General features: G+C 36.2%; 1 long non-coding RNA gene across 2 annotated transcripts in view; it reads right to left on the bottom strand.

Moving 5' to 3' along the window:
• Positions 1 to 11,160: 11,160 nt before the first annotated feature.
• LOC136818506 (uncharacterized) overlaps positions 11,161 to 21,482 on the bottom strand; it is an 83,425-nt gene continuing 73,103 nt past the window's right edge. Inside the window, exons 1-3 of one of the 2 annotated variants that reach the window (XR_010848248.1) lie at positions 12,224 to 12,243; positions 11,955 to 12,033; positions 11,161 to 11,321 (exon numbers count right to left, since the gene is read on the bottom strand). This is a non-coding gene — a long non-coding RNA (uncharacterized lncRNA). Of the gene's footprint in view, positions 11,322 to 11,954; positions 12,034 to 12,223; positions 12,244 to 21,482 lie in introns of those variants that run through there. The other variant, XR_010848247.1, reaches the window with a different exon arrangement.

Genomic DNA, 21,482 nt, shown 5'->3' with positions numbered 1-21,482 from the left:
GTTTTGGGTGCGAAGCGTATCAGTGGAAGGGTGTGGTTCTAACGCGTTTCGGATGCGAAGCGTATCAGTGAAGGGTCTAGGTTCTAACACGTTTTGGGTGCGAAGTGTATCAGTGGAAGGGTGTGGTTCTAACACGTTTTTGGTGCGAAGCGTATCAGTGGAAGGGTGTGGTTCTAACGCGTTTTGGGTGCGAAGCATATCAGTGAAGGGTCTAGGTTCTAACGCGTTTTGGGTGCGAAGCGTATCAGTGGAAGGGTGTGGTTCTAACGCGTTTTGGATGCGAAGCGTATCAGTGAAGGGTCTAGGTTTTAAGGTGTTTTGGGTGCGAAGCGTATCAGTGGAAGGGTGTGGTTCTAACGCGTTTTGGATGCGAAGCGTATCAGTGAAGGGTCTAGGTTCTAAGGTGTTTTGGGTGCGAAGCGTATCAGTGGAAGGGTGTGGTTCTATGGTGTTTTGGGTGCGAAGCGTATCAGTGGAAGGGTGTGGTTCTAACGCGTTTTGGATGCGAAGCGTATCAGTGAAGGGTCTAGGTTCTAACACGTTTTGGGTGCGAAGCGTATCAGTGAAGGGTGTGGTTCTAACACGTTTTGGGTGCGAAGCGTATCAGTGGAAGGGTGTGGTTCTAACGCGTTTTGGATGCGAAGCGTATCAGTGAAGGGTCTACGTTCTAACGCGTTTTGGGTGCGAAGCGGATCAGTAGAAGGGTGTGGTTCTAACACGTTTTGGGTGCGAAGCGTATCAGTGGAAGGGTGTGGTTCTAAGGTGTTTTGGGTACGAAGCGTATCAGTGAAGGGTCTAGGTTCTAACGCGTTTTGGGTGCGAAGCGTATCAGTGAAGGGTCTAGGTTCTAACGCGTTTTGGGTGCGAAGCGTATCAGTGGAAGGGTGTGGTTCTAACGCGCTTTGGGTGCGAAGCGGATCAGTAGAAGGGTGTGGTTCTAAGTTGTTTTGGGTGCGAAGCGTATCAGTGAAGGGTCTAGGTTCTAACGCGTTTTGGGTGCGAAGCGTATCAGTGAAACTGGGTGGAGAATTAGGCGGGGTCTACTTTCGGTCAGTAAATTTACCTTTGGGCGCCAAGCGTATCAGTCACTCTCACTGATAGGCTTGGTGCCCATGGGCCCTGTAATGTCAACCTGATTCCTTTCAATTTAAGCTTGTTTGAATCAATCACAGCCGGCTGTATTTTTAAAGTAAAAATAAATCAACGCAAAATATCGTGCCCGGTTTCACACCAGTTTGATTGTCATAAATATAAACTATTCTAAATGGTGGCTTATTGAACCAGGTGCAACATTTTATTTCAATCATACTGTTCGAAAATCCAACGTAGATGACTAACTATACCTTAACCCTTTAAGACTTTGCGTCCCCGATGAGTGTCCCCAAAGCAAAAAAGCAAAAAAAGTCGATGTCGTCCAATTCTAATGAAATTACGAATATAACACAATTAAATGGTGTAGAATTGAATGGTAATATTGTCTTTTGTGTATTTGGGTCTGAAAGGGGGTAAAATTGGGGGTTTTGCTCAGGCAAATTAAGGCATGTCCAAATTTACCTTAATTTTTTATCACCGTTTCCACTTGTCATAGCATATCACTTCATGCGTCGAAAGAAGTGTATTGGAGTGTAGATCACTAGAATAGCTGTGCCATAATTAATTTTTTCACCGAAAAAAAGATATCAGGCAAAAACCAAAAAATGGTGACGTCAGCAAAACTTGTTTTTTGAATAACTCCAGTTTGGCTTATGGTATAAACATGAAATTTGGACAAAAGTTGCATATCATTCATAGGAACATTTTTGCATAATTATTTTTCTCAAAATTTTGCTGACGTCAGCAGAAATCAGAAAAATACGAAATTTTGAAATAAAGGATAATTTTCACTGAAGTGAAACCTTAATCATAGAACGTCATCACTGTGAAAAAATTTCTCAAAAATAATCATTCAGTCAAAAGATATCAAACAAAGTTATAAGCTAATTGACGTCTAAAAACGCTGTTTTCTGCTGTTTCTGCTGTTTTTGGGGTCATTCAATTATTAACTTTGTATCATAACTTTGTATTGAATAAATATTTTTGTGAAATTTCTTCACAGTGATGACCTCCAAAGATCAAAGAATATCTCCAGTGAAAATAAAAGTTATAGCACTTTTCTACAAGATGTTCATTTTCATCTTCATTTTTAGAATTTTTTTGAAGATTTTTTTATTTCGAATTGTTCCACTCACAAATATCTCTCCAACGATACCAAATTTATAAAGAGTGAAGAATTCCTTCAAAAGTTATAGGTAAAAGAAAAAAGAGTGCACACTTATCGTGAATAGACTTTATATCTAATATAATCTATAGAGAAACAGAAAAAACACATAGTCAGGTAATATAAGAGTATTACAAGCATCTTTATTGCATTTGCTAGCGCTCCGTTATGCAAACGTCATAACTATTTCATTTTACATTTAACCGACAAATTTCAATCCCACAATCCTATATGTCTTGATTTCAAATCCATGAATGTTGTTAAAATCTTTTGTTATTGAGTGTAATTAACGTGCAAGAGAAACTAATACAAAGATTCATGGGATTGAAACTCGGAAAAACAGAAATTGTGTCTATTTTTAGATTCGTTGCGGTATCCTATTTAGAAGAGCCCCCCCCCCCAGCGGCACCCCTAATCACGCTATCACGCAAAAAAAAATTCTCAATCACGCATCACGAAAATCGCTAAAATTTGTCATCACGCAAAAAATAGCGAAAAATAGCCCAAATCACGCATCACGTAGACTGGAGTCGTTTATAATGCGTGTAATACTAATAATACCAATACTAATAATAATAATAATAATACGGGATTTAGTTTGTATAAACGACTGGAAGAATCCGGTGTTCCAGCCTTATAGATACCCCGGCTAGCTACGCAGAAACTTGCGTAGCGAGAAAACAATTTATCAAGCAATAACAAACTCTCAAAACGAAATCAACTCAAATGAAAAACTTTCAATACACAAATCCACACACATTTTTTTTCTCAAGAATTATTTTGAGCGGGGAAAAAATTATAATTGCATTATTGACACTTTTCTTTTGTTTGGAGTTAGTGCACAAAGGTTTCTAGACGTCTAAAATTGTTCCATTCATTACTTTTTGCTTTATTTTTACTACTATGTATAAATTAGTCGTCTAGCTTGCTAGACTACGCATCACGCCAAAATCTTGATCACGCCATCACGCCAAAAAAAATCTCTAATCTCTAATCACGCAAGAAAAAAGTCCCAATCACGCCATCACGCAATCCGCTGGGGGCGGGCTTCTTAGAAGACTAGGATCAAAAAATGAGTGTATTTTACTCAGAATTGGGCTCTTCCAGAAAATACCGTTCATGGGGGGGGGGGGGTGGAGAATATATTATTATTTTTTCAGTGATTTACCCCTGGACATTTCAATTTTTCACCCCCTGGACACTTGTTTTACCCCTGGACAAGCATCAAATCAAATTTGAGGGGGATACAAAAATTCACCCCATGGACATGGCAGTTTTTCAGGGTTTTTTCAATACCCCTGGACAATGTATCTTCCACCCCATGCATGAAGGGCCCATTATCATATTTAGAGGATGCTACCTTAAGTGGATTAATTTTGGCGGGAATTAAATTTGGAGACCGATCTCCAACATCCAAATTAAATCCACGCCAAAATTAATCCACTTAACCCTATTATTATCAGGCTTTTTTGGCTTTTGTATTCTTAGGGGGGGGGGGGTCCACCAGCCTTGCATAACTTTTGATCTAGAAAAGATATGTACTTGAAACTTGGCAGAAATGTTCTCTACCATAAAAGGAGTTCATAAAAAGAATTTGGGTTAATGACGTCATCACAAAGTTTCACTATTATCGCTGACCAATGAAAAAGTACTATTCAATAAAATAGCAATTAAAGCTGAACGAATAGAGATTTTTCAATTCTGTTTTGAATTGCTAAAAGCCAAAAATAATATCTTTAACATATTTGCTGGTTTTTAACATGCTAATAAAATTGACGTTTAAAATTCATGCAGAAAATGAGTAAATTTTATCAAAAAATAATGACGTCATTATTGATGACGTCAACAGTTTTTGAAAACTTTTTAAATATTTTTTAAAATTTATTATTAATACCTAAAACCTGTCAAAATTTGAAGTCAGTTGGATGCATAGATCAAAAGCTGGGCTAAATTTAAGATTTTGGGATTTTACAGGGTTTTAGCTTGATTTTATGATATGCCTGCACAAAAAAGTCATAAAACCTGATCTGGTCGGTGTATAATTGTAAAATTTGGTATATGCTACTAATAGGATTATATTAGAAGGTCAAAAAATTTCAGATTGTTAAAAAAAATTTTCAGTGAGCTATTAGCAAACGAGTGCCAGCCTGATGGAAAACACCCCCCCCCCCTCCACCTGATAAAAATAGGGTTAAGCAAAGACTATACTATAACCAAAACAAGACGTCTAAGCGCATAATTATGCAAAATTATCTCATTGTTCGAACAATAAAAATAAATTTCCTTTGATCTGCACATTAGTTGCCGACAAGATTAAAGAAATGGCCGCCAAAACTCGAAGGCCGCCAAATTTGGAACAACTTGTCCATGTAATTTTGCTAATTATGGTCTAATTATCATGAAATATGTCAACAAATTGGATTGATTTGATTTTAGAATAATTTATTCTTTCCATTTCTGCTCTTTGAACCTTGAACTTTGGCCAGAAGGAAGGAATTTCGCAAAAACAAGATGGCATGATATTGTTGCTTGCTGTCGAAAATTAACCATTTTAAATATGAACCAGAAACTCTTTAGTGCAGAGATTTTTCAAAATACAATGTTGACACAATCAATAATGAACTGTTAAATGTTGATTGGGATGTCGTTTACAGCACTACATGTCCTGTCAATGCACTCGCCCACCTTTTATCGATTCTCAAAGAAACACTTAACAACCATACACCTATCATCACTAAACGCATCAAAGGTAAACCATCACCTTGGATGACAGAGGACCTCAAAAAACAAATGAATACTCGCGACCAGCTAAACCGACGTGCTAAAAAGTCTCGAAACAACTATGATTGGCAAAGTTATCGTCGAAAAAAGAACTTTGTTAAACATGAAATCATACGAGCCAAAAGAAATCACTTTAAAAACGAACTGAAGGAGAATGCTAATAACCCAGACCGCTTTTGGAAAATCGTTAAGAAAATTTTTCCTGTCAATAACAAATCTAACGTTATTACGAAAAGTTTTAATCTCTCTGATGGTAAAACAACAACTGACGAAGACACGATATCTGACGGATTCTGCAAGTTTTATTCTTCAATCGCGAAAAACTTAAAGGAAAAGTCTTTTCTTTTGAAAAACTTTCTGTGGAGCTATGCAACACCCAATAATAGATACTCCACATTACCAAATTTCAAATTTTCATGAGTTTCTGATATTCAAGTACTCAAATACCTTCAAAACTTGAAACGGAAATGTGCTACTGGGTTAGATGATTTACCTGCATCTTACCTCAAAGATATTGCTTATGTCATCGCAAAACCGTTAACCCACACCATCAGCAACTCTATATCGTACATCAACAACTCTGTATTGTACCAAATGAGCTAAAATCGGCTTGATTACACCGATTTTCATATCAGGGAATAATCGTCAGTTCGAAAATTACCGCCCCATCAGTATACTTCCAGTTATTTCCAAGATCTACGAAAAATGCATTCACGCCCAGTTGATGAATTATCTAGAATCCAATCATCTCCTTGCTCCGAATCAATACGGATATCGAAGTAAAAGATCAACTGAACTTGCAACTGCTTACTTCTGTGATAGCATTCGACGTGAGATCGACAATGGAAAGTTGACTGGTGCAATCTTTGTCGATCTCAGCAAGGCCTTCGACACCATAGGTCATTCGACAATCATCGATAAATTGTCGAGCTTCGGAATTAACGGATTAGCAAAGGACTGGATCTCAAGTTACCTCTTCGGACGACATCAACGTGTGCGCTACAATGGATCATTATCACCTCCATCTCAGATCTTCTGTGGCGTACCTCAAGGATCCATCCTGGGACCTCTGCTGTTTCTGTTAATCTTCAACGACTCAACAAAATCGATAACCACCTGTAAAATGATGATGTATGCAGACGACACTGTAATTTTCTATTCAGATAAGAATATCGCCCGAATCCACGAGAACCTGCAAAGTGACTTTAATAGTTTTGTCACTTGGTTAGAACACAATGAACTTATCATCAACACAAAAATTGGTAAAACTGAAACGATGCTTTTCGGTACCGGGAAAAGGATCAGCATGACAGAAGATACTTCTCTTTCAATAAAACATAAAGAGAATATTATCAATCAAACGAACAGTTACAAATACCTTGGTCTCTCACTATCAAACACACTCTGTATGGCACAACACATCACCTCGTCAATCAAGGTAGCATCATCAAGACTAAACCTTTTGAAGAAAATGAGAGCATTCATGCATACAGAAACTGCTATAGTCATCTATCGATCCATGATCCTACCATTCTTGACCAATTGCAACTTTGCAACATTTGGTGCCACACCCAACTATTTGAAAGAAAGAATCGTGCTGCAAGAATAATGTTCCAAGATTCAAATTAGAATCTGCTCGATATTCTTTCTATGTTCAAGGGGCCTTGGCTTTTAACAAATTACCAAAGAACTTTCAAATTGAGAAAGACGAATCAAAATTTAGATCATTTTTGAAAAAATATTAATAATTTTGTGCACCTGACACCTACTTTTGGATTTTTGCTACAAGCATACGTTTTTAGTTTCTAGCTTTACTACTTAGTCTCTTCTCTCAGCGTCTTTCCACCTTCTAGTCTCTTGTGGCGTTTTAGCATTAGATTTACCACCACTTCTCCGAGTCTTGTATTTTACAGAATGTCCCATAAAATTTCATTCAAACAATAGTTCTTAATCTATTGTTTCTCGTGAACTTTATGAGGCACGCTGTAGAATTCTTTATTATTCTAAATCTTTTAAAATGATTTTAAAATGAATGTTTTTAAGAATTTTTTTTATGGTATTTTTAATATTTATTTTATATTTATATATAGTTGTATTTCATATTTACAGGACCCGATGGAAAACAGTATATTTATATAACTGAGGTGTATATCCTATAAATATTCGTAATAATAATAATAATAATAACAATAAAGCTGACTGGTTTCTGTGTATTTGCTATAATGACCCAAAGAATGGCTTTAAAATACTATGTTAGAGAATTTTTTGATGATTAAAAATAATTTTCTAGCATTGTAATATGACAAAACTTTAAATCCATACCATTCTTTTTTGTGGCCTGACTATTTTTAGACTGGCCTGGCTCAATGTTTTTGTCCTATTTTTTGTGAACTGTCAGGCTGTGTTTTTTTGGAAATTAACAGCTCCATCAATATGACCAAAACATTTTGTTCAGCCATCCTTACTCTAAGAGAGGCCATCACAGAATGAACTTCCTTATATAGTATGAACATATTCATGTATACACTCCATCACAGAGCCTATTTGAGATATTTTACTAACTAGCCCAGAGAAAAATTTAAAACCTTTATTATTTGAATGCATGCCTTTTAATACTCAAATATAAAAAAATTAAAAAATTTTAACTTGGTCATTAGTCAAAAAAGTCATTAAAATTGATTAGCCTCTGCGATGGAGTGCAAGGCTGAAAGCCACATGAATATGGTTCATCCTATAAAGGGAAGTTCATTCTATGGTGGCCTATCTTGAAGTGAAGGTGGTTGAACAAAATGTTTTCGGCATATTGATGGAACTGATTAAGGTTTTCAGTTAGTTTACCTGGCTTTATGTTTGTTCAGATGAAAAGTATTCGGTTTAATATCATTCAACTGATTTCGATATAATTTTTTTCAATTTATTTAGGTGTAAAATATGTATATATAATATAAAAAAACATCAAAATAATCAACCATAAATTCTGTATATATCCTGCTGCTTGAAAAGGCATTTCAAAAACAGATGGGCGACTTCAAATCGAGGATATCTTCAACAGACAAGATGTATTATGATTAGAATTGAAATATATACATCTAACACCCAATGCTGAAAAATATTTTGTCGCAATGATGTTTTTTGAATCATAACTTTAATTTTCTGGCTATTTTATTATAACACCGAATCAATTTTTCACTGGATGGTTTTTTTGGAGAAACCTACCTGGAGAAACTACCCTCTATGCTTATTAGACACAAAAGGGTATTGAATATTTTACAAAACTTTTCTCAATTAATACATAGATTAGATACAGTTTGAACATGAACACTTAAGTAAAGAGTAGATTCTTTAAAAAGAAAAATGTCTACAATTATTGATTGATAAATAATAGTTTCAATTATTCAGCAATCAGCCAGTCATTATGATTCTAAATCTTATATTTCTGAGATTCATATTAGTTTCAAAAATAAAGAAAAAATTCAAAATGTCTGTGACCAACTTTTTGATATGTTTCTTACTCAATTTGAGGGTGCTGATTCCAAATTTGAATGTTACCAAGCTTGAAAACCCGCAGCTTTTGCGTAATTTGCAATTTTTTGCATTTTTAGGCAAAATTGTAAGCCCTGAAAATTCGTGATTTTTCGGGGGTCTTACTTCAAAATCAAACAAGAATCGCAAAATTGCGACTAAATATTTCCTTAAAAATGAAGGTCATTATTGACATAAAAGGGATACTTAGCCTTAGTAAAAGAAAGGTGGGAGTCACACTATAAACTCTATAAAAATTAATGTATGGTATAATGGAAAGGGGATTCCTTGAGTGGAAATATTTATAGCATGTTGCCGGTAAGATCAAAGAAATAAAAAAAACGAAGGAAATTTCATGTTCTGGGTCATGCCTTTGAAGTTTTGCACTTTTTTGTTCTTTATTATCTTGATCAACTAAAATTTGTGTGAACATCTATGTCTTTAAAGACATGTCTTTATTTCCCGCCAAAACATCACAATTTGAAAAAGAAGTCAGGGACCGCTGTGCAGTCCTCTGGGAAAAAATGACGGGTCCAAAGGGACTGCAGTGCGGTCCCCTGGGACTGAAAGGGATAAGCATTAAATATTAACTTTCGCTGGTCAAAATTAAGATAAAAACGAATTCTGTTCAAACTCCAGATTCTGGATCTTGCTTTAGAGCAAAGTGAATTGATATGGGTCACAAAAGAAAGATTGTTTCAATAGTTATGCCTAGTAGCTCAACAGAATCCGTTGATTTTATCCTAACATTTCCAACGCTGATTTCTACAGGAAGATTCCTATTTCCTAGAACCAACATTTGGAATTTTCCGGGGTTAGCTTCGAGGTAGTTATTTGAAAACCAGGCTAAGATTATTTCTAGGTCAAACTCAAGATTTGAGATGACCTCTTCAAGAGTTTCCGCACAAGAGTGTAAGGTGTTATCGTCCGCAAAATTGCAGATGCTGGCTTTAACAATAAAAAGAAATAAATCGTTTATGAATATATTAGATAAAAGGGGACCAAGAATTGACCCCTGCGGAACACCTAGAGTGGTTTCTAACCTATCGCTATATTCAGAGCCGATCTTTGTTCTCTGATAGCGATTACTCAGATAACATTTTAGAAGATCGAGACTTTTTGTTTCAATTCCGTAGGCTTTAAGCTTTGAGATAAGAAGTTTGTCGTCAATGCAGTCAAAATCCTTTGATAAGTCCATCAGTACTGCTCCCACCTTCCCGGACTCATCAAGACTTTGATGCCATTGACCAATCATTTGAATTAGAGCATGTTGAGTGCTGTCCTTAGCTCTAAACCCACAGAGTCTCGAATCAAAAATGCCATCAAAGTAGAATGAAAGTTGGTCGTGCATAATTCTCTCAAATATTTTAGAAAAAGCTGGTAATATACTAATTGGCCGATAGTTTTTCTTCAGAAATTTATCTTCCTTTTTAAAAACAGGCGTAATCCTTAAGCCCTTTTTAGACTTTGGGGAAATTTAGAAGTACTGAAGGCAAGGTTTACGAGTCTTGATAATGGCCCTGGCAGTATATCAGAGACCACTTTGATTATTCTAATTGAAAAAGGACCGCTGACAGATTTATCTTGATTAAGTTTGAGCATAATACAATGGATATCTTCAGGAGTTACTTCTCTAAAAGAGAAAGACTTGCTTGCAGATAGAGATTCGATGATGCGAAGTATACTAGGATGGTTTTCAAGTGGATCGGTTTCAGAATCTTCTGGAAGACTGCATTCTGAAGTTTTTAGGCCGAGATGGGAAGCAATATTTACAAAATAGTCGTTAAAAATTTTTGCTATGGAGGCTATGTAGGGTATGTAATGTGAGAAGATTTTTGGAAGATAATAGGTCGTCAGGTCTTGAGGCATAGATATATCCATAGAAAAAGCCTAGAGAAAATATTTTTTCCTTTCAAATTAAGCTTAAACGACCTATAAGGTATTAATTAGAAACTGTATTTCTTGCAGTGAATTTATATTTCAATTTCAAGATTAAATTCAAGATTAATCTTACAATAAGAACATACTTGAAAATTAATAAAATGAAAATACAAATACAATTTATTTGGTGTTTCAAGCAGTGTGAAATTATTAATAATGTCTTCTTGTGACTTCACAGATGTACGGTAAAACACGTATGCATGGAAGGTCGTTCAAACATTTGTAATTGGCGGGACCAAGTAACTCAACACAGTCTTCACCATATCGAAAATTGTTTGGTTCATGTGGGCACCATTTCTTGAATCCTGCGACATTTGAACCATCCCATCTGAAGACTTTTTCAGAAGCTTTGTCGTTCAATCCAACCCAAGCGGAACGAATGTTATAGTGCATATGTGTAAATAAGAATGAGAAAACTTTGAGCTATTATAGAATAAAGTGAAGTGGCTAACTTAAAGCCAAATCATTTAATGATACAAGTTGCCCAATATCAGGGTAAATCGTCATATTGTTGACTGATTAAAATTAGCTTTGAGAAGCAAGTTAGGGCTATTTTATGCCTAAAGACTATTTTGTCCCGGCCTCTGGCAATTTAGAATTAGCACCCTGTCTAAAGACATTGATTTTTAATCTTTATTTTCAATGTTTTGCATTTTGTATTCTACTTACTGTAATTTGGCAACCAAAAAGTGGTGCTCTCGTTGATTATTGATAGTTGCCAAGAAACCTCCAAATTTAGCGCATGCGTGTTTAGCTTGGTGCATATTCAATGGTGGTGACCTTACAAGGAGATAAGTCGACCTGTACGATCTTATGATCACTGTTGGTTTTTGATGAAAAAGAAAATTGGTGGAAATATTTTATTACGATTTCACAGTAATCATTTTGCGTGTCTGTGAAAACGCCGAGCAGAATTTATATCAATCGAAATCCCTAACATTGTTGATCTTGTCGACCCCAAAAATATTAAAACCTATTTGCAAATTGGCTAAGTAATTCTTCGAGGAAGCAAATAAAAATAATTTGGTCATAAAATTTGCATATTTGGCATAAACGAGGATGTTTCTTTGAATACATATTTTGGTCTGTTTTAACCCAGACACACTGTACAATGGACATTCATTGAACACTGAAAGCCGGTTAAGTTCTCTTGACCACAAAATGCAAACCTTGATAGGCAGCTAGACACAAAAAGTACGTGAATGTATCAAGGTCCCTTCTAAGTCTCTATATGCGATAAATCTAATTTCTTGATATGTGATTTGGGCCTGATTCTTCTAGAGGTTCTTTCTAGTTGTACACCTAAACTAGTTAAATAGAATAGGAGAATTCCTGTGGAGTGTCCAAAATTTATACGAAGTAGATTCTTTTTCCATTTAACCCGCTCCCAAAGCCTCCCAAAGGGTCCACCAACGTCCGATAAAATTATTGTAAAATTAATTAGATTTCTTACCTCGGTTGACATAACCTGCTTCGATGGAAGATGCAACGGCCAAAAAGACCAAAACACTTGCTAGTTTCATCATTGTGCTCTGCGGAAAAAAAAAATTGAAAAAGAAAAAAGCTTGAAATCAAATTATTAATTCACTGTGAAGATAACCCAACTATTATTTACAGCTTGCACTAATAATGGAAGGTTGAAAGACTGATAACATTAGAAACATGTAACATTTAAGACTTTCTTTTCATCAAAATAATTTAAAATATCAATAAAATGGTTACCTTTTTTCAAGATTGATTGACTACTTTTGTTCCTCTTGTTTGAGATTCCAAAAGTTGATACCTCTACACTTGATAGAAAGCAGTATTTATACTGATTTACCCAGTCTTTTTCAGCTCGTTAAATTAAACTAATTATCTGCTGACTGTTTCCGTAAAAGCAACACATGGAAGATAATTTGCTTTTTCAGCAATTCGCGAAATTGTGCATGCCTTATTCAATTCAACTAAATTTACAATTGAGCTGAATTTAACGAGCAGTTTAATAAAATGACTCCTTCCTCGGGGAAGTTCATTCCATGAAAGATCAAATTATTTAGCATTGCTCTTTATCAGTTTGCTATTGACGATAGTAGATTTGATTTCAGAACCGGTGTTTGAAAATGACTATGCCTTCTTTGCACTGTTTTTGTCTTGTTTACTGTATTTTAGTATTATTTAGGGCCAGTGAGCAACAGTGCTAATCAAAATCAGCAGGAAAACTGTAAATCAAGATCAACGATTTTTTTTCTTCGCTTAAAGAAACTTCCTCAATGGAGGTGTCTGCGACAACAGGCACTACTATATTTTTGATTTGGTTTTGTTTACCTAAATGGACTTTTCCAGAAAAAAATTTGAATATGGGGGGGGGTGTAGGATAAAACATTTTTTGGAAATTTTTGACCGCCCCGGACAGCAGGCCTAACCCCCCGGACAATAGCATCAGTTGACCCCATGGACAATCAAAATTACCCTCAAACAGAGCAAAATTCCCCCCAAACAGAGCAAGTTTACCTGAACAAGGAAAATTTTGGAGATTTTTCACTATATCCTCCACCCCCCATGTACGAACATTTTCTGGAAAAGCCCAATGTAAGAATCCTAAAGTCTAGGTCTAATCTTACCTCAGGATACGTGTATCTCACCCAGGCTTTATTTACGCTACTGGTTGACGTCAGAAAATATAATCTAGCGCCATCAGTAAGCATAGAAAGCAGGTTATTTCGATTGGAACGAGGTCCAACTTTTTGCCAATTAAATTTCATGCTTTTTAGCATAATATTCTGTTTCCGTTAGAAAGGACCGCTCTTTTCAGCAGCTTGTAACGGGGTGGGGGTGTCATTTGGTGACAGTAGCTGTTTACCTTGCAGAGTGTGGTCGCTAACTTCGAAGAGAGTAAGAAAACTTTCAAGGAAGTCATTTCTTTTCTGTATATCCCTTTCTAAGTTTGAATTTCGTCTAATTTGGTAATAATATCATGTGAAGATAACTTCCCCTCGAAGCTTGGTAAGCTTTTCATCTTGCAGCCAGCCGATACATGACGTTTTTTGAACGTTCATCTAATATCGTAAGATGTAATAGATGACCATAGATATTAGATGGGTACTCTTCAATATCCGAACGAACGCAATTTCAAGCTAAATGAATGCATAGATCAAATACGTGTTTTTGCTCGGAAATTCCCGTTTATAATGTAATCTAAATTTATAAATAAATAGCTTCCTTATGCTTATGAATTAGTTAAGGAAGCAGTTATCAATGAATAATTACTATAAAACACAAACACGACATGTAAAACGTGGAGGAAGATTCCTTTTGCTTCATTTATGTATTTTTTTATAAGAACAAACTATATAAGAACATAAGGCTTTGATGGCTAAAATCTTAAGAGCAAGTTAAGAACATTTTAAAGGCTTTGCGGACTCTAAAACACCCAATTTCTTAGGAAAATGGACCAAAATACTGAAAAATGGTGAAATTAAGAACATGTTAAGAACATCCAAAGGCTTAAAAAATTGTGGATATTCTTATAAAAAACAACGTGCATCCAGCGAAAATCAGTTCATTGCAAGTTAACCGATCGCATCAAAATCAAGGGTCAAACATAAGGGGGGGGTTTCATGGTTGGCGGAGGAGCGGAATCGGCCCTTTTTTCGGACGGAGTGGCGGAATTTGGCGAAAATTTAGACGGAATTACGGAAATTGGGTTCTCTGACGGAGACGGAAAATTAGACAATTTTAGTGCGGAAAAACGGAATTTAGCAAAAAAAATTTGCGGAATTTCGGAATTGTTAAAAGATATTCAAAATTTGCGAAATTTTCGACAAAAATATTGAATTTCAAAGGAATTTTCGGTGACGGAATTTTGGTTCAATTTAAGACGGTTTGACGGAAATTGGAGAAAAAAATTGGCGGAATTGCGGAATCGGGTACCCTCTGAAACCCCCCCCCCATAAACATAAATACTAGAACCCAGTCGCTTTTCCTATCCCAGCGCTGGCACAACGTTATTTTGACGTTTATCTAACGTCCACGACATCCATATAACGTTAGATGAACGTTGAAACAACGTTGTTGTGTGCCAGCTGGGTTTGTTACCAAGCAGAATACAACGTGGTTTTGAATGTTTAGGTTTGAACAAGCAGGTCAGATCGTCACATTTCGCCATATCCTTTTAGAGAAGAAAATTACTGGAAAATCCGATTGTCTCATAACCAGTACTTTACCTTCTGATACTTTTTGAAAGCTTCTTCTTGTTCGGCTCAACGATCATTCATTTTGAGAAATCTGATGATGGACCATGACTTTGATGCTATTTGAATCAGCTCTTGCAATTCATGATACGCACCATTGCAATGTCTTCCACGGACCCAACAACTGATTGGTTGAAAGTGACGTAAAATCAATTAATACGTCACCTTAGTAGTTATCTTTATAATTTTCTGAAACATATTTGATTTATTATGTCACTTTAAATTGAAGTTTAAGTAGACGTGATCCACTGATTTGAGGTTTGGTTTTTTGAATCGTTTCGGTGACAAAATAAGCTTGACGACAAATACTCACGCTGATAATTTCTCAATCTCAAAATATTTTTGATTTCCTAGACTAATTCTCATATCTTTTCTTGTCATCAGATGTTCGACTGATTACACGTTTTATTTTAATTTTAAGAACAAACTATCTAATAACTCAAGGCTTTGTGTTGGCCAAGAAACTAAGAACAAGTTAAGAACTTTTTAATACTTTGCTGACTCGAAATACTCAATTGCGCAAAAATACTCACAAATGGCGGTAAATATAGGAACATCTTAAGAACATCTTTAGGCTTAACACTAAAAAAGTTAAGAACATTCGAAGGCTTCAAAATGTTTATGGTGTTGTTATGAAAAACGTGTATGAAAAAGATGACTTTTTTGTTTGACTGGAAGAATTGTCATAAAAAGGGGGAAATTGTTGAAAATAAAGATTAAACTCATTACATAAATGATAAAAATTTATTGGCCACTATGTCTTCCCGTAGACTTTGTCAAGACAAAATGGGAGAATTTTCTCCTTATTCAGTTCAGGAAGTTGTTGGTTTGAACCATGTGCCTGGTATATGCTTTCATCATAAAGTTTAAATCCAAGATTTTTGTTAAGGATGGCTCAAACACTCATGGATTTCCAAATTCCCCCCGGGCGGGGGGGGGGGGGCTGGGTATGTGCGGATGGTAAGGGTCGGGTTTTGCACCTTTGAAAGTCTCTTTAAGGGTCTAGTAGATGCCACTATGTCTTCCCGTGTGCAGCAGCTTGTGCAAAGGAATTTTTCGGTTGAATATTGTTCCTTGAATGTAGAAGATCAAAATTTGAGAGGTGGGGCTGGGTGTGACTACCCGTTGCCATGGAAACTGACGTCATTGGTTACTATGGCAACCAAAATAAAAAGTCGTCAAAATTGAAAATTTTTATGTTTCATTCGAAAAAGCATGAAAAACTGATATCTCCTAATATATATTTTCAGATATAGACTTTTTATTTTAGTTGCCATAGTAACCAATGACGTCAGTTTCCATGGCAACGGGTGGTCACACCCGGCCCTACCTCTCAAATTTTGATCTTCTACATTCAAGGAACGATATTCAATCATAAAATCCCTTTGCACAAGCTGCTGCACACGGGAAGCTTGTTCCCGACATAGTGGCCCCTACTACTCTCGGGTACCTAATAGCTGTCCCCCCCCGCTTATTAATTTTTGGGAAAATCTTTTTGAAAGTTCCCTCTTTTGTCCTAATTCTGCTGTATTAGCCTCCTTTTCAAAAATTTTCCACCCAGGACATTTTTATTCCAACCCCCCCCCCCCCGCTTATTAAGTTTTGAGATTTTTTCCAACCCTCTCCCCCGCTTATTCCAAACCCCCCGGCTATTAGGTACCCGAGAGTAGTCGAGAAATTCACGATTTTTAGGAATTTTCTTATATTTAGAGTGAAAAAATTGTAAAAAATGTCTCTCTAAGGGTAAGGAATTTTTTAAAAATCAAAGAAAAACTCTCTAAGGGACAAAAATCAGTCTCTATAAGGGTCGGTTTTTGGAGGTCCCGTCTGCACATACCCCTCATCTGCCAACCCTAGTCTGCTCAACTCCTTCGCCTTACTGTTTATTAGAAATCTAAAACAATCATCGGGTAGTTGAGACAGTGGTTGTATTTCTCTTTCTGAAAGCTTTGGAGTCTTCTGCAAGCCAGCCAAGGCCTTCTATAGTGAACTCGAAACGTGAAAGCAATGTGTTGGTATTTCTAGATTGTGGCAGGATCTTTCCTTACGTTTTGTGTTAAAATTAAAGAAACTGAATGTCTTTGGAAAGGATTAAAATCGTTGACTTTTTTCACAACCATCTAAAATTGAAGCCCCATCTAATGTTCTGAACTTTTTGAGTATTTTTTGAGTAACTTTTGTAAAATCGGGATTATTTTGGCTAATATCCCTTATATCTTCTTAAGTATTGCTCATAAGGAGATGAAATTTGGTATATAAAGTCTCCTTATAGCAATGTAAAAGCAGGAAAAAAAGTTTTTTGATATATCAGACTGTTCACCAGTTATTGGGCACTTTCGTTTTCGAGAGATCCCTCTATCTCGCCCTCATCCCGGTTGAGATCCCTCTAAATCGGAATCAATATAATTCCGGATAGGAAAGTGCTAGACACTTGAAATTTTCACACAATGTACTTATATTTGTCCTCTAAAGGATAAAATAAAAAGAAAGCATTTCTTCTCAGTTAATTTCCTAAAAGTTGGCTAAAACAAGGAAATTTGAATCCGATTAATCTAATCAAAGATCGCCGTGTTTGTCCAATTTTCTAAGAAACTCGAAGTTTTAGTTCGCAAAGCCTGAAAAATAATGTCATCATGTTCTGAAATAATTTCGTATTTTTGTTATAGTTTGTTCTTATAAAAACGCGCACTCTCTGCTAGCTACGATCTAGAATATTTCACGAAAGAGAATAATCCGGTTTGAGTCTCTCTTGTTTGCCTGATTAGCAATTAACCGACAAATTTCGCGATTACCTTATAACCAAAATTGCCAATTAGATTATAATTAATTAGTCAGACGATAAAATTGTTGACGTATGATCGTTTCTTAAAATACATCTAAGCGTCTCAATGTTTATTTTTTTATGGGGCACACCCCTTACTCCTTGAAGCATTTTCAGGAGTTTCAGTTATCAAGATGTCTGACACTATTTTAGATATGGCACTAAGTTGGTGACCGCTGTGGAGGAAAAGTGGAGGAAAAATCAGTTAGATTCTTGCAATGTAAATTACACAACATTGAATCTAAGGTTCCCTTTTTCTTTACCTATCAACCCGAAGGGGAGCTCGCCACTCTTTTCTTTGGATTGGTCCACTCACCCTTGACCCTTTTTATTTATTGTTGATCATCAAGTACTATGTACGAAGTCTTTGATATGACCTGGCTGAAGATCGAACCCACAATCTTGCGCACCGTAACTAGACTAGACGTCGTCGTTTATTTTCTACGCAGTAATTCAGTAACCTGGTTTTTGGCGAGATACTCGTTAACCGTAGCTAGATCTGGGGGGGGGGTCATGCAGTTACTACAAGACATCATGAGTAGAAAGTGTCTTTTTGATGCTAACAATCTCATACCACCACCCTTTACAGTTACTACCTCTAGGTAGTAACTGTTTTCCTTAAAAAGTTTAACGGTACCACCCCTTATTAGTAACTGTTTTCTTGACAAAAAAATGAATAACCACCCCAAAATTTCCCCATTTTAAAGTTACTATCTGGAATCTGGCAGAACAGTAGTGCAGGGGCTTATGTATTCTCGTGTGCACAGGTTTGTTACAAGCAAACTAACTTTTGATCTGATGCCCTGACCCCTCAAGGACCAAGAAAATTTTGGGTTACAAAATTCTAACACCCCTGTTGCCATGGAAAATGATGTCATTGGTTACCATAGCAACAAAAAATTAAAGTCGTCAAATTCAAAAAAAATTTGGTTCCATTCGAAAGAGCATGAAAAACTGGTAAAGAAAAAGGTCACAACCTATATCTGGAAATGCATATATCTGACGTCATCGAAAAATGAAAAATTGTCAAAATTCAAAATTTTTTGGCTCATTCGAGAGAAAACCTTCCAGGGAACTCTTTTAAAATGATTTTTACCTTTATCTTCTTTTATTTTGAAAATTAAACCTTGAATTAAATAGAGCCTAAAACTGCATTCGATTTTAGTGTTGAAACATTTCGAATGCTTTGAAAATATTTGATTTCAAAATCCAAAAAGAGAAGTGTTTACAAATATCAGAAGATGGATACTCCCCTAAAGAAACAGTCAGTTGCCTCCTAATAAACAGTGGGGGATTTCCAGGGGCTAGCAATTGTACATCTGAAAACGCCAAAATAGGGTATATGGGCTAAAATCAGGCAATTTAGAGTGAAAAAAGTACTTTGTGTAGTAATCAATTTCATCAAATTTGAGAAAGGGTACCACCCGCAACTACAGTTACTGCCTATGGGTAGTAACTGTTTTTCTTCAGACTTGAATTTGGTACCACCCTCAACTACAGTTACTACAGTTACTACCTTTGGGTAGTAACTGTTTTTCAAATTTTGAAAATTTAGACCACCACGGTAGTAATTGTGATAGTGTCGGATAGTAACTGCATGACCCCCCCCCCCTGGCTAGATGCTCTACTTTCGTGCAACGGCCACTCAGATACATTCTTAAGATTGATTTTTACAAGCACTCGTCAAGCTTAGCAGTGTTTTGGTAAAAACTTTGAATAAGTATCCACTGTTTACAGTTCAAACATTAATTTACTTTTATGGGTCATCCATAATTTGTCTGCTATAGAATATTTTTTGGCTTTAACATAGTTTTAAAGAAACTAAGAAAACTGGCATCTTGAAAATAGACATTTTTGGTTGTTGTTGTATAAGAGGTATAAAAAGAGTGGCGGTACCCTTTGTCTTAATTCAATCTCATCAATCGTTTATTATGGACCCTGTTTCGTGACATGACGTCTGACTTTTGATGAAAATGTATAATGTGTAAAGTTAGTATCTTCTCCAACGTTTAAACTTTCCAGTCATTCAATTTGTTGACATTTCACAAAATCGACCGGTTCTTCCATCTTGTGCCGATAGCTTTTGACCTAGGATTGGCAACAGAAATGGCTGATCTATAAAGTTGAAATCAATTTCTTCTAAGGGCGTGTACCATATGTAATTAATATCGTGAAGTTGTAGACCGTTCAAATAACCTTTACTTGTAGAAATCAGTTTTGAGAATAAGTGATAAATATTTTCGAAAAAGTATATTCAATGGGCAACGGGCATGGCCAACCCAAGCCTTACCAGGGCAATTAGTTACCATTACTCTTTATACAAGAGTATGGGCACTGCATATAATCTTGACATTGTGACGCGCCCCGGCACTTACTTCGGCGATCCGGCCTCGTTCGAGTATAGTATTGAATGTACTATTACTGGACAGCTCAGGTCTATAGAGCCGCAACGTTTCGCTGTGCGGCTGTTTATCTTTTGTGTTGTGGGTAGGGCCCCCGTCAACCTCGTACCTGTGTATCCAAGGCATTATTTATGTCCTGATGGGCGCCAGAGAATATTGTTTAGCACTATCGGAAATAATCAAAAAGCTAATTATGCGCAGGGAACGAGGTTGGCCCCGTATGACCAAGATATATAGGAAGGCATAATATCTATAGTATTGCTCCATTAAAGATATATTAAATATTGATACACAATCATGCATGCAGATTGGACACTTTGTCTCGGTGTGGTGGCCCAGCATCACTGAGCACTGAAACTGAGAAAATATGTAAACTTTTGATAACATTCACTGCAGGGATACTATAATATTATGAAGCCTTTCTCTTCATGGCATATCATAATATAAATATGAGTACATTTGAAACGAAGATAAATCGGCCCTGTATTTGATTGAGGTGTTATGGTAATGTATCATTTAGGGAATTTTAGGGAATGAACTCATTTGATATTGACCAGAAGTTTGTCCCTTGAAGCTTTTTATTTGCAACTTATTTTGTTTTCGTTCAAGTAATCAAGTTTAAAACTTAGTTTGTAGGTTAATCGATTCGGCACTTTTGAATTAGTTTTCTGTTAATTTTTCTGTTAATTTAGGGGAAAGTGTCCTTATAAACACACATCAAACCTTAGCCGCGCGACTGATAATAAGTTTACAATGGGAATAGATTTGGATACAAAAACCTCTGACACAAAAGTGGATGTGATATACTATATGCGGTGTGTAATCACTTTCGCACTCACTTTCCAAGTTTGAGTAGGAAAATAGCACTTCCTGCCTGGTTATTCTCCACAGTGAGATCAATCTGTTTGCTTTTAGCCTGTACCAAAGCTATTAAATCGATTTATAGTTAAGTTATTTTCTATAAGATTGCTCCGCGTTTTGAACATCACATAATCTCCTTGTCATCAATCATTATAAATTAAGTTATGGTATAGCGGTCAACTTGAAAGACCCATCCATATCAACAGAACCATAAGTCTACCGCACCGAAATGATACGTCGATGATGAAATTGATGAGAATCAGATATAAATCACAAACACGCAACTAATCCAATCTATAGAAATCATGATTAAATGTTCTTAATTTGTCTTTCAAATCTTCCCTCTTGAAAGTCTGATTAGACATATCTATAGAAACCATATCAGCCGTCGGAGTTACCTACCTTAAGTCCTGTCTCCACTACTCGTATGATTGTTGATTGTTGATTTGCACGAAGCATACAACATCCAGAGCATCCAGTTACGGTGCGCATGGTTGTGGGTTCAAAACCGGTCGGGTCATACAAAAGATTCCCAAAATGGTACTTGATGCCTCTCTGCTTGATGCTCAGCAATTAAGAGAAGGATCAAGGGTAAATGGAGCAATGCAGGGAGAAAGTGGAAGCGCCCTCCCCTATCTTCGAGTGGATAGCTATCGAAAGAGGAG

This window comes from Clytia hemisphaerica, unplaced genomic scaffold (genome assembly GCF_902728285.1).
Source record: "Clytia hemisphaerica strain Z4C2 unplaced genomic scaffold, Clytia hemisphaerica genome assembly, whole genome shotgun sequence".
NCBI classification, from domain to species: Eukaryota; Metazoa; Cnidaria; class Hydrozoa; order Leptothecata; family Clytiidae; genus Clytia; species Clytia hemisphaerica.
The sequence above is the reverse complement of the archived record's forward strand: the minus strand, read 5'-3'. Positions and strand labels throughout refer to the sequence as shown.